This window comes from Ictidomys tridecemlineatus, chromosome 1 (assembly GCF_052094955.1).
Source record: "Ictidomys tridecemlineatus isolate mIctTri1 chromosome 1, mIctTri1.hap1, whole genome shotgun sequence".
Classification (NCBI taxonomy): Eukaryota; Metazoa; Chordata; class Mammalia; order Rodentia; family Sciuridae; genus Ictidomys; species Ictidomys tridecemlineatus.
In genome coordinates, this window is record NC_135477.1 from 147,861,062 (window position 1) to 147,874,085 (window position 13,024).

At 41.8% G+C, this 13,024-nt stretch overlaps 1 protein-coding gene across 1 annotated transcript in view; it reads left to right on the forward strand.

Annotated features, from left to right (window-relative positions):
* Spock1 (SPARC (osteonectin), cwcv and kazal like domains proteoglycan 1) overlaps positions 1-13,024 on the forward strand; it is a 498,332-nt gene that overhangs the window by 279,809 nt on the left and 205,499 nt on the right. The window lies entirely within an intron of this gene.

Here is a 13,024-nt window from a genome sequence, read left to right on the forward strand (position 1 = left end):
TTAGCTACTTATATTCTCTAAGCCTCAGTTTCCTCGTGAGTAAGTGGGGATAGTCATCGTGAACACAAACAGTCTGAACAGCAAATGCTTAGTAAAGGTTAGTTATCATGTGATGGTGATGAGGTTGATTGTTTTGCTTTGCTTCACCACTCTTTGCCCTCATCTAGAATGAAACTTATGAACACGTGCCTCTGATTTACCCTTTCATGCTCTCTAGCAGTTGCATTAGCTGGCCTCTCCTTCCTGAAAGGACCTGCAGTGAGTTGCAAAGGCCCTTGCTTTGCACAGAAACCAGGGCTCCTTGCCTTGACCTCCCCAGACTGGTTCAGCACTTGCCTCCCGGACAGCAGCAGCTCAGGTCTGTAGGTCTGGACAGAAGGTGAACCTTTCTTGATCCAAACAACCAGTCAGGGCTGTTATCACATGCAAGAAGTCTGAGCCTCTGACCTTGTGTACTACAAGAAAGTTCAACTGCAAGAGGAAGTAAATCTGGCACAATATGCAAACTTAGGGGAATTTTGGGAATGCAGCCCAAAGGTCTAACTAAGCCTCCTTGCCTTGGGGCCAGGGTTTCTAGGTTAGTCTTGGACTGAGTATTTAGCCACGTGGGATCCTTACCTGACCAAGACAAGCTTGTTCACAAGGCACCATGTAAGAAGTTCCAGCCAAGGTCAATGCATGGTGGCTGCTGCTGTCTGATTCTGCCACAGTCAGATCCACAGTGCTTGCCACAAAGTATATGTTCAGTGTGTGTGTGTGTGTGTGTGTGTGTGTGTGTGTGTGTGTGTGTATTTGCTGAGTGAATAAAATTAGTCCTGAAAGCACTGTGGTTTTAAGGAATGCTAAGAAATTATGCCATCATCATTGTGTTAGTTTTAGCATAGTGCATACTTATACGCCAGGCACTGTGCTAAACACTTCCTATGAATTATCACTTATTCTTGGTCTGAGAGTTTAAGAGGAATCAGTGTTTTTCTCAACTCTCACAAATGAATACAATCATTGCAGAATATTTCACCATTGGTCACCAAAAATGTGTGGGCACCTCTCTCCACCAATTCTCCAGCAGACTCTAGCTGCATGTCCTATAGATCACACGATTCTAACACTATCTCCCTAGAGTAACAGTTGCATCCCACAGATTTAGGGCTCAGTTGTTCACTTCAGATGCCCATCATAAGCCTCAGGTTGTGATTTGTTCTTTTGACTAAGTTGGGGTCTCCAAGAACCTCTCTTCATATCTTATTAATTCAGCAAAGCAGCTCACAGAATCCAGGGAACTGCTTCACTCTCACTTGCCCATTTGTCATAAAGGATATTAATTACAGGGTGTACAGCTGAGCAGCCAGGTAGAAGAGATGCATGTGGGGAGGGATATGGGGCTGGCATGCCCTCTCCGGCCATGCCACCTTCCAGGAGCCTCTCGGCCTGTTCAGCAATCTGAAAGTTCGGAACCCTATCCTTTGGGGTTGTTATGAGGCTTCACTGCATAGGCATGACTGATTACACAACTGGCCATTGGGGAGGTCCAGAGGTTGGGGCATGAGGCTGAAAGTCTCAAGCCTCTAATCATGCCTTGGTCTTTCCGGTTGGTGATCAGCCCCCATCATATGGTTACTAAGGGTCCCAGCCACCAGCCATCTCATTAGCCTATAAAAATCACTCAACAATGTGGAGATTTCAAGGGTTTTAGAAATCATGTGCCAGGAAACAGAGCCAAAGATCAAATACTACAACAATATATCCTCTTGGGTCCCCCATCGATAAGGATTTTTAGGAGCTCTGTGGTAGAAATCAAAAGCAGGTACCAGACACACACACACACACACACACACACACACACACACACACAATTAATTTATTTATGTATCACAATATCACACTTAGCGGAACCCCTCTTGATATTGGGACCATTATTCCTTGTATAATGAACCTTTCATTATATGATATGGAACCTCAGCTCAGTGCCTTGCTTAAGTGTTACACAGCTAAGGGGAAGCTAAAGTAGAAATCTGAAATGTGTTGGACTTTGAAGATTCTGCTCTTAAATCTTATGCTCAAAGAAGATTCAGAGTGATGGTGACTCAAGTATCTTTACCTATCCAGGCCTCTTTTTTTTTAATCTTCAAGGAAATTATAGAGTGGGGCTCTGGGGATCCCCTCCAGAGATGTCTTGTCTGTTCATCTTTCTCTGTGGGTGTCAGGTAGGGCTGAAGGCTGACCTGAGCTCCTCTTCCTTCTGTTGAAAATGAGGAGAACTATGTTTCCATAGTGCTTGGCTCATTAAAGAGTCTCAGTTAACTGACTTTTGGATAGAGTACTAGGGAATGAACAACCTTAGGATTAAGCCCACAAACTCCAGTCACTTATTCAGGCCAGACTTATTGGCAGTTTAGCTGTAGATATCTCTCTTCCATAACTGGCACCAATCAGGAAAGGGGGAATCCAAATACCAAATTGGAAGAAGAAAGCTATAAAATGGAATGCTCCCTTTTGCCTCCTCCTGGTGACTGGGTTAACCAGAAGGTGAAAGCCCGGGGCTCACAGTGGTGGCTTATTGGTAAAGTCTCATCTGTACTTCTCCAGATGCCCCCTGGTCCCAGACTGGTTATCTGACCCGTATCTTTTATTCTGTGTAAATATACCTCCCTGCCCCCGTGTTTTCTCTGACACCTTCTTAAGTTAATAAAAAGGGTTGCTAGAAGGCTCTAAAGAATGGAAAGAAACAACTCAAACAAAACTGATATTTCTAAAACATTTCCCAAACCAGCACACATGGTTAATTTTTAATTCTCCAAAGACTAAGAACTGATATTACTTTAAGAGTCCTATCGATAAACAGCTCACCCAGTTCTAACCTGGGAAGTATTAAGAAAGCAAGGCAGCTCTCTGCTTTCTTCTTCAGATCATCCCATTTTCAATATTTCTTTGAGATTAATTAATTAAAAAAAAAACTTGGTCCTGTTTCTTTTGCCTATTGTATGAGAGGAGGAGGATGTGCATGCCTAATCCTTAAAGAAGGAGGAAGCTGACCAAACCCAGAATGTAACTGACACTCACTTAACTGATATTATACAACTAACATCTTCCCATCTACCCTCGATTGTCCTATGTAAAACAGGGTGAAAGTGTCGCTCTGAAATTTTATAGAATTGGAAATGCAAGAAGGAAAAAATTGCTGCTCGCGATCACACATTTGGTCCCAGAATCTTTCAGTTTCTGGCTTTGTAACAAAAAATCAATAGCAAATCTAGTTGAGTTGGCAAATACACAAGTTTGAAAAGACTATAGTGGAACATTGAGAGCACTAAAATCCTAGAGTCTTAATGCCCAAGAACATAAATATGGATTTATTACCTTGAGTGGTTGAGAAAGTTCATCTTTGCCTGAATTTCCTGTGGTTTTGTTTTTGTATATAAAATGTTTTATGTGTTTCTTTTAAAACTTAACCCCAGTAAGTTTATACTAATTGCCTGGATGAATTTATTTTTTGCCTTCTAATACAGCATAGCTTTCCTGGCTATTCTTTGGCTGAAGGCTTGGGTTCTTGTTTTGTATACTATTTGACTGACACTGAGACTGAATTCTCAGGGGACCCATAATGGAAGCAAAATACAGTCAAGCAATATGTGGTTAGTCTGATTCAATCAAGCCCCGTGCCTCCTCATCTGTCACACAAGCCACTCTCAAGGTTCTTGGCTCCAGAAATTATTATGAAAATGGTTTCACATTTGCTGCCAATGGTAATGTTGCCTGCTTCCAACTTTAGGAAGGATATTTACAGTGTTTCTATCAGTTTGAGTCATATCAGAGCAAAATCAACCTACCTCCCCATCTAACGTATGCCGAGAAGCAATTCATTTATGGTGTGCAGGTCATGCAATGCTGGCTCTGATGCGGTCTGGCTGTTTAGGGCTTTGGCAGCCTTAATAGTTTTGAATTACCTAATGCAAAATATGCTTTGGAAATAGGAAATAGTAAATACTCTTTATGAGTAATTCCTAACATGGCGTGGGATTTGAGATTTGATATTGAAAGAAAAAGTTGTTGCTGCTACATTTAGGGGGACACATAGTGATTTTTTTTTTTTTAAGATGGCTCATCAGGTTGAAGGGAGGAAATAACATTTACTGAGAATGCTCTTGGAATTCTCACAATGCTCCTGTGAACCAGGCATTCTTATCTCTGGTTTTACAAATGAGGAAATGGAGGTCAAAAGGAGATGTGCTGACCAACTGCATCAGGAAAGAATGAAACTGGCTTTACACTAACTCTGCAGCCTGTGTTCCTCCCTCTACTTCATGAGACCTGAAATATGTTCAGTTTTATTTCAAATACAAAAAGAGATGTTTTGGATGGCACAGTCTTTCTGAGGGAGCAAACAGGGTTTTGAAAACCTCGGCATCCTATCTGAGTTGGGCAGCCTTTCTTCAACCTCTTAGACATCATCTCCTCATCTAAAGAGTGGGGACAATATCCCCAGGTTCACATGGTTACCCATATTGGTAAGACTGAGATAGGATGAAAGTTCTTAACATGGGCACATCCACAGAGGCCCCTGCTCACCAGCCACCAAAGAGAATCCTGTAATTTCTGGTCCCATTTTTTTTTCCCTCCTCTTCCTTATGAATAGGGGAAATTTTGTTGTTGTTGAGAGAGAGGTTAAGCCAGTCAAAATAACTAGAGACTAACAAACAAGCAAAATTTAGATAGAGAGAGGAGAAGGGGTTTCTTGGGGAGTGCACCTAGTGAGGCCACCTATTCTGTGGATGTGAGGACAGTAGATGGGTGGGGCAGGGGTTTTATCTCTATGGATGGAGATGATATATTTAGTTCCTTTAAAAATGATCTTAGAAACAGAAATTTCTTGCTTTTAAATGAATGTACTGTGCTCTGAGTTTAAACCATGTGGGATTTTGGATTCTTAGAGTATAACAGTTTATTAGTCATTTTCATGCTGTGGCCAAAATTCCCAACAAAAACAACTTAAAGTAGGACATTTTTCTTTTGGCTCATGGTTTCAGAGGTTCAGTCTGTAGTGGGTTGACTGCATTGCTCTGGATCCAAGATGAGCCAGAATTACATGGCAAAAGGTGGAGGAGCGCTGCTCCATTCATGACAGCCAGGAAGCAGAGAGAACAAGGGGAGAGGGCTGCAGGGAAGCTGCATCCTTCCAGGGTACACCCCAGTGACCCACCTCCTCCAGCTATGCCACATCTGCCTCCAGTTAGCACCCAGGTAGTCCATTCAAAGTAGGATGAACTGATGAGGCTGAAGCTTTCATTATCCAACCATTTTACCTCTGAATATTCCTGCATTCATATAGCAGTTTGGGGGGAGATCTCATATCCAAACCATAACAATAAAAAAAATAAGAGATACAGTAAATCACAAAGGCACCATCAGCATGTGTAGAACATATGCTGAGTAGGCCCCTGGCTGAGCCCTCTCATGTGTTCTATCATTTAACCTGCCATCATTCCCAGGAAGCTGAAGGACAGAAACCAATGCATCTGTTGTGTTCAGTAAATGCTAGTTCCAGATCCCCTTTCTTGTCCCTGAATTGCACTGCAGGATAGCCCCCTCCTCCCTGTCTCTGCTTCTGCTGTAAGGGATATGGAGGCCCACAGTGATTGAATGGGGAACCCAGGTGACCTGTTATTATCTGGAGTTTGTTAAGTCAGTTTCTTGTCACTGTGGCCAAAGTACCTAACAAGAACAACTTAGAGGAGGAAAAGTTTATTTGAGGGCTCGCAGTTTCTGAGGCTTCATCCATGGTCAGCTGATTCTTTTGCTCTGAGCCTGAGACGAGTCAGAACATCATGGCAAAAGGGCTTAATAGAGGAAATTTGCCCCATGGCATCCAGGAAACAGAGACTGAGGAGCAGGGGACGAATATAATCCCCAAAGGCATGCCCACACCTAGTATCTACTTCCTCTAGCCGTACCCCACCTGCCCGCAGTTACTGCTGAGTAATCCTTTCAAATTATTGATCTACCATATGGATGAATCTACTGATTAGGTTACAGCTATCATACTCTGAGCATCTCGCCTCAGAACATTGCTGCATCACCACATGAGCTATATATCCAAACTAGTTAAAGCAAATAAAATTCCAGGGCCACCCCTAAATGAAATGCTGCAACCAAAGCCTGTACCTCTTTCCTGGCAGTTAAAAAATAAAATGTTAGATTGAAAAGAATCATGAAATGTAAATGCATCTATAAATCAGGTATACACCATCCTTAATCATGACACTAAATCAAGAGCATGCTGGCACGGGATATTGGCTCCAAATTAGAGTACCCCCCATTGGAAAGTCTCTCCTCTGGCAAGTTCCATACTGGTGGGCCTGCTCCAGGCCTGCAGGTGTTCATTCTAGACAGCTGGGGCTGCCAGTGACATAGGCAGAGTGAGAGCAGTACTGATCCATGGTAAGCATGGAAAGGCTTCATCAGATAGGCAACTCAGATCCCCCAGAATGGATTCCAGAGAACCCGGACAAGAGGAGATTCCTGAGACCTGAGAGTGGGTCTGAGGAAATCAACATTACCGAGGACAAAGGACTATTAATTTTTAAATATATTTCTATTCAGGGGCCAACATGTCATTCTCTCATGTTCTTGACAAACTGGTAGAATCTGTGGCTCAGCATATGGCCTCTGGAATCACTTGGCTGGGTTCAAATCTGGGTTCTGTCTTTAGTCATCATGTGCTTTTGGCCAGTTCTTTCATCTCTATGGTTCTCAGTTTCCCCAGTTGTAAAATAGGGTTCATAATTGTGCTATCTTTATGGGACAACTGAGGACTCAATAAAGCAAGCAAAATATACTACATAAAACATTGCCTGGCATATAGTTAATTCTTAATGAATGTGTTAGCTTAGAAGTTTTTTTCTGTCTATGTTAATTATGATGGTTATAATGTATTAAGAGCAACTTTAATTTGTAGGTTTATCTTAGCATTTCCTAAATACTAGCTTTTATCTCACAACAGCTCTGAGAAGTGGTTGGGTGTACAGGTGAGAAAACAAAGACACACTGGGACAAATCTCTTGCTTCATGTACCCTAGCTGATAAATAGGACCAAGAATCCAACTAAGTCACAGCCAGGGCTTCTCCTATTCTGCTATGTACCTCACTAAAATAATTTCCCTTTGTTGCCTTCTCCATGGTAAGGACTCCTAACCAGCCTTTATCTGCATTTGGCAGGCAATTTGAAAGCACCTGCATGGACATGCAGGAGAACCTGGTAAGGGTGATACGGATGGTCAGTGGCCCAGTGCAGGAAACTCCATAGGTCTGGAGGGAGTTCCGAGATCATGCTGAAGGTCTGGGGTCTGTGCTTTCAGGGAGGGCAGGGGAGATAGGAAAATAGGGATTTGTCAGGAACCCCTTTTTTAACCTAACCCTAAGTGTTCTGATTTAGAGTTTTTTATGGGTTTGGGGGAATCTAGCCTAGCCTGGTAGTCTTCACAAGGATTTTTTCTTTATATTTAATTTTTATTGGTAATCATAATTATATTTAATAAGAGGATTAATTATGGAATAAATTTGCCACAAGAATATTAAATAGATTTTTTTTTAAATGAACAATAATTCTACTAGATGAATTGCAAAGGATTGGTACATACTGAATCTTCTTGCCTTTGAGTTCCTCGGCTGCCGGATGGTGTGGGGGTTACCATTGTGTTTTCCGGTCAGTCTGCCTGGTTGCTCTTCCTGGCTTTGCCACTTGTAGGATATTTGACCTTGAATATTATGTGTTGACCTCCCTTGGTGTCTTGATGTTCTCATTCATCCATGGTGGCAGGGATCCTCCCTTTCTCATAGGGGTGTGGTGAGGACTAGGTGAATCAATGCCTACAGAATGCTTAGAACTGTGCCAAGTGCATGTGAATACTCTGTAAAGCATCATTTGTTGTGATTTTTTTCCTCTTAACTATTTTTCTTCCCAATGACTAGCTTAGGCTAGCTTGGCACAGAGATAGGACTCAGTCTGTGTTTGTAACAAGTAAGAAGTGTTGTTTTTGCCTTTAGCATCTTCTCTAGAACTGAGGCCAGGAAGCTGTGTTTCAGGATCTGAGGACACTGGGACACTTGCAATCACAGTGGCAGCTGAGAGACCTGCTGCATCCCAAGTGCATAGTCCTGCTGTCTCCTCTCCTACCACCCCACTGGGATGATTCATCACTGCCAAGAGCAGGGCCTTTTTCTTCTCAGAGTCACAGAGGTGAAAGCCACCTGCCAGGCTGTGTAGTCCAATCAATCATTTCCTATGAACTATTGACTAATACCTGCTTGAACACTTTCAGGGTTGGGAAACTCCCTACTCTCAGAGCAGGCAGCTCTTTGGAGAGGAAGATGGCTTCCTTGCACTGATGTGCAGTTAGCTCCCTCGTGCTTTCCACTCATATGATTTTTCTCTTTATTGTGAAACCATGTAGAAAAAAAGCACAGATCTCACTTTGCACAATGACAACATTTTAATAATTCATTCTTACCAAGTACTGTGCCAAATACTATGCTATGTGCAGGCACCATGGCAGTGAATGAAAAAGAGACTATGATCACTCTCGTGACGTCTACAGTCTAATGAGAAGATAGGTAAGGAAAAAAAAAAGGAAAAGTATCACTGCCTTGAGAACATTGTTGTAAAGAAACAAATAGGGTTGTATGATTGGGAGTAAAGCATCTTCTCTGGAGTCATTGGGATTATGGCTTCTTTGGAGGAAATGTTTTGATTGCATCTTGATGATAAAGAGGGGACCAGTGAAGAAAAGGGTTGGGGATGGAGGAGTTAGCTTTCATGCAGAGTAAGCACATGTGTACATGGCCTTGAGGTGACACCAGGCTGAGCATGTTTGAAAAATGGAGTTGGGTACTTGTGGAGTGTATTGTCATGGGGGAGAGGTGGGATGTGAGATTACAGGGGTCGGTCTGCAGAGGTTTCTTGGGATTTTGATGTTATTCAGAAGGCAGTAGAAAACCATTCAATAGTTTTAAGCAGATAAGTATAGCTGTTGGATGGAGATTGGATTTGTTGGGAAAGGAGAGTGCCATAAGTTTGGAAATAGAGACGTTTGTTACAAGACTAGTTGCAACGTTGCAGATGGTGGCTTGGAAGTATGAGAGAGGAGGACATGATTTGAGGCACGTTTTGAAGGCAGAATCTATGATACAAAATGATGGTTGAACAAGGGGATAAGAAAAAAGAGGTGAAATTAAGTATGGCTCCTCAATTTGACCACCAGGTGGGGGATGATGTTCACCTCCTTATTAATCTGCTACCATGCTTCTCCATCAGAGCGAAACCATTTCTGGCAGAACAGTTCTCTCTCCACATACAGAATGGGAATGCATAAAGGTCTTTAGGTTTCATTCAATCAAGTTTATAAACTCATCTGTTTATTGGTAAACACTTGCATCAATGGCTAGACATCACTAAGGACTAGAAGAATGTAATTAAAAATAATATTAGCACCCAATATTTAGCCAGACTTTGAAGATATGATGTTAATTGATGCCTCATAACAAATCAAGAGTAGTCATTTCCACTTTATAGAGGAGAAAACCAAGGCTTTGTATTGGTTAAATAAGGAGCCCCAGGTCATGAAATAAGTGGCTAGTATAGGATTTCAATCCAAATCTGTCAGAATCCAGAGCCTAAGCTCTTCCCCCACTCTCCAGAGTTCTTTGCATCTTGGCAGCTTTTCATTTCAGAAGGATTCTATTTCCCTCCCTTTTGAAAGTGGCAGGAATCACTAATCCACCTTACTTTAAGGGGATTTTTCACAATGTCCCTCCAATCAGCCTGATTAATTTATGAAGGAGAGACAGTTATGCAAGAGTGACATTGCTCCTGATCTAAGTAGTTTCTTGTTTACATGTGCAACGTTAGAAAGCACCCTATAAATCAAAAAGTTGTAAGCTGGGTAGAGTAAATAACTTCTGTTGATGACTTGGTGAGATACTTTAAATTCATTTACACAGCATCATATGCGACGTTCTCGAGGATTAGAGAGAGAAAATGATTTTCTCATTTAGCTAAAGTGTGCATTAGCCTTCAGGTAAACATGGTAATGCCATCCTAAGGGGAAAAAAGTGTAAATAGCAGTAATGATAAGGAAATCATATACTGAACATCAGTAATTAGATGCAGTGCTATGGGACTTCCCTGGGGAGTTAACGGTAGGAAGCTCAGGTCCGAAATATGTCCCTTGCCCTTTTTTGCTTCAAGGCAGTCATTCCGATGCCCTTTGCCTTGTCACCTTGATTTTGGAAAATGTTCTCATCACAAATGGACAGCAAAGCCAAAGTGCTCATGAACCTTTTTAGTAAAGGTCTCAGATCAGTTGTCCCTTTTCCTTCAACCATGAGTCTGAACCATCATTTGGGGGTAGGAGAGTGGGGCATCAGAACATTCTTTGACTGCTAATGTCCAAACCCAGAAAAGTGATCAAAGTTGATCAGCCTTGCCCTCAGTGTCAGTTACCACATCCAAGGCTTTAGAAGACAGACTGACATCAGCTAGTTATTTGTTAAACCAAGGTAATCGTTAGCCTAAATGAAGTTTCATTAAGGGTAATGTACTCATTAAGTATAAAATGGCTTGAAAAAGCTTAACTATCATCATTTCTTAGAATAACTCAAACCTTGGCTGAGAAGGTTGACTTTCACCTTTGTGCAACAAGCAATCAACATTTAATTAGTCGAGTACTTGGATTTGTTGATTAGAGCACATCAAGGACTTGAATATGTATGACGTTCTTAAAGCAATGCATTCAGATCCACGGCAGCTTTTTTTGTGAGGCTGCTTGTCCAGCAAGTCTAAAAGGCTCACAATGAATATGGATGCTAAGGATTATTTATAGAATAACTCTTCTATTCCCATCCTTAGCCTTTACAAAGTTATTTTTGAGTTTACTGTGACCTGATTTTTAATTCCAGGAAGAGAATGCTTTGCTGTTATTTTTCTTTTCGGAACCCAAGTTCCTCAAATGAAGGAGACGTTGCAGCCCACAAATGTCTAACTAACTCATTTACAAGCGGAGGAAATGATTTTTGAATTCAAAGCCTCTAAGTCCTAGTCAACACAATTTTTTACTCATTTGGTTCTCCTAGAGGCGTTGATACATGCTGGGAACACCAAGAAATTGACATGTCATGTACATTTGTGTCTGTATATTCCTGCATACATCTATATTGGGATGCATAAAATCTAATCTCAGGAGGAGTTGAATACCAGCTTTTCCTGGGCATGTCTGGCTTCTCTGGTTTATATGAAGCCTTCTGGTTTTCTCTTTATTTCCAACATAAGAACATTTTTTTAAATTAAATTTGTATTAGCCATATGTCAATATAATAGGTCTTTTGTCCAGTTTTATGAAAACGTAGACAAACCTTGCCTTCACGAACTACTCCTTTCTTTCACTTTGCCTTTTCACTGTTCTGTTAGTTGCTTTTCCTGTGTTGGGATGGGAAGTCATGAGCATCATCGCCACAGCTGCCACCATCGTGGTTGTCATTAGGAGCTGGGTCGTGAGAACGGGATCTGTATTATTTGGGAATGATTGCATCCAGTGATGGGAGGCACGTGCTCTGCCCTGATGACTGGCGACATATTGTTCTTTGGCAGCCTGAATGTTCCTGTGCAGTGGAGTGTTCAGGCTCAGACTGTGAAACTAGTGGGCTGGGAGCCGAGGTACCAGTTCACATCTGGGCCTCTGTTAGGCTGAGGGCTGTGTGGCCTGCTGTGATGTACTTTGAATCTGTATTTAAGTCACATGAATTTTCTCTGTTCATTTTTCCTTCTGTGGAACAGAGCTGGCTGTATTTTCAGCAAAGTTCTTTAGAGTTAAGGGAGAATAGATGTTATGTAAATCAGGAAGAGACAGCGTGTGCCATTTGCTGTAGTTTATCCTCCTTGGGATTAAGCGGTCTTTCTCAATGGGGTACAGGTAATTATTTGGTTACTCTTTCCATTTTTCTAGGGGAAAGTTTGCATTGCCTTACTTGTTCAAATGAAGCATGCACATGAAGTATTTTCAAAAGTTAAACATTGGAATCGGCACCAGGGCTGGATTACATCCCAATTGTGGCATCTCTGGGACTTAGTTAATAAGGTTCTGTTTATATTAGCAGGGAGAATATTAAAATTTTCCCCCAAACAGTTTGAAATGTTACAGTGGCTTTGTTTCAGGGGCATAACAGGAATGAAGCACATTATTAATTTAAAAACAGCTAGGTAGAGCGGTCCTTCTTCCCCTTTAGAATTTAATGATGAGAATGGGCATTTGTGAAATTGACTGAATGCTCTTTGGGGGATGCTTATTAAAATCCTAACACTGTTGCAGAGTTTTGTAGCAGATTCATTATCAGCTGTAATCTTATTAGGACTGTTTTGTTTTGTAATCACTCCATCCATGGAGCCCCTAGACACATACCATGCTCCTCTGCTGGTACAACCCTTCTGGTCTCTTTTGTTCTGATGAAATAATTCCTCTTCTTGCCTGTCAATCAGACTCTTCCCTCACATCTCACTCAGTGCTGGGCATTGCCTTGACGATGCCTTTTCCCTTCCTGAGCCCACTCAACAGGATAGTTGCTTTGATGTTTATGCTGCCCACCCCCCGCACAGCCCTGCCAAGAAAGTGTATTCTGATGATGCCAGTGGACAGCTCTCCCTCTACATTATAAAACAGGATGGGACTTGCTAAATAGATTTACTTTCTATAGGCAGTACCACCATCCCAAAGCCTCAATTCACATTTGCAGTGTTATAAACAGAGACCTTGGTAGAGAATCAATTCTGAGTTCAAATTCAATCCTTGGGGAGGTTTTATAGTTCTCTAAGCTTCCATTTCCTTGTATGAGAGGTTCCTTTATCCATATGTTTACTCATGGATTCGCTGACTAGTAAGTACCTACTGCATGCCAAGCACTGTACTAGCACTATAGGTCCAACAACTAGCAGAGAATATGCTGCCTTTGTAGGGCTTAGATTCTGTTGAGAAGAAGATCA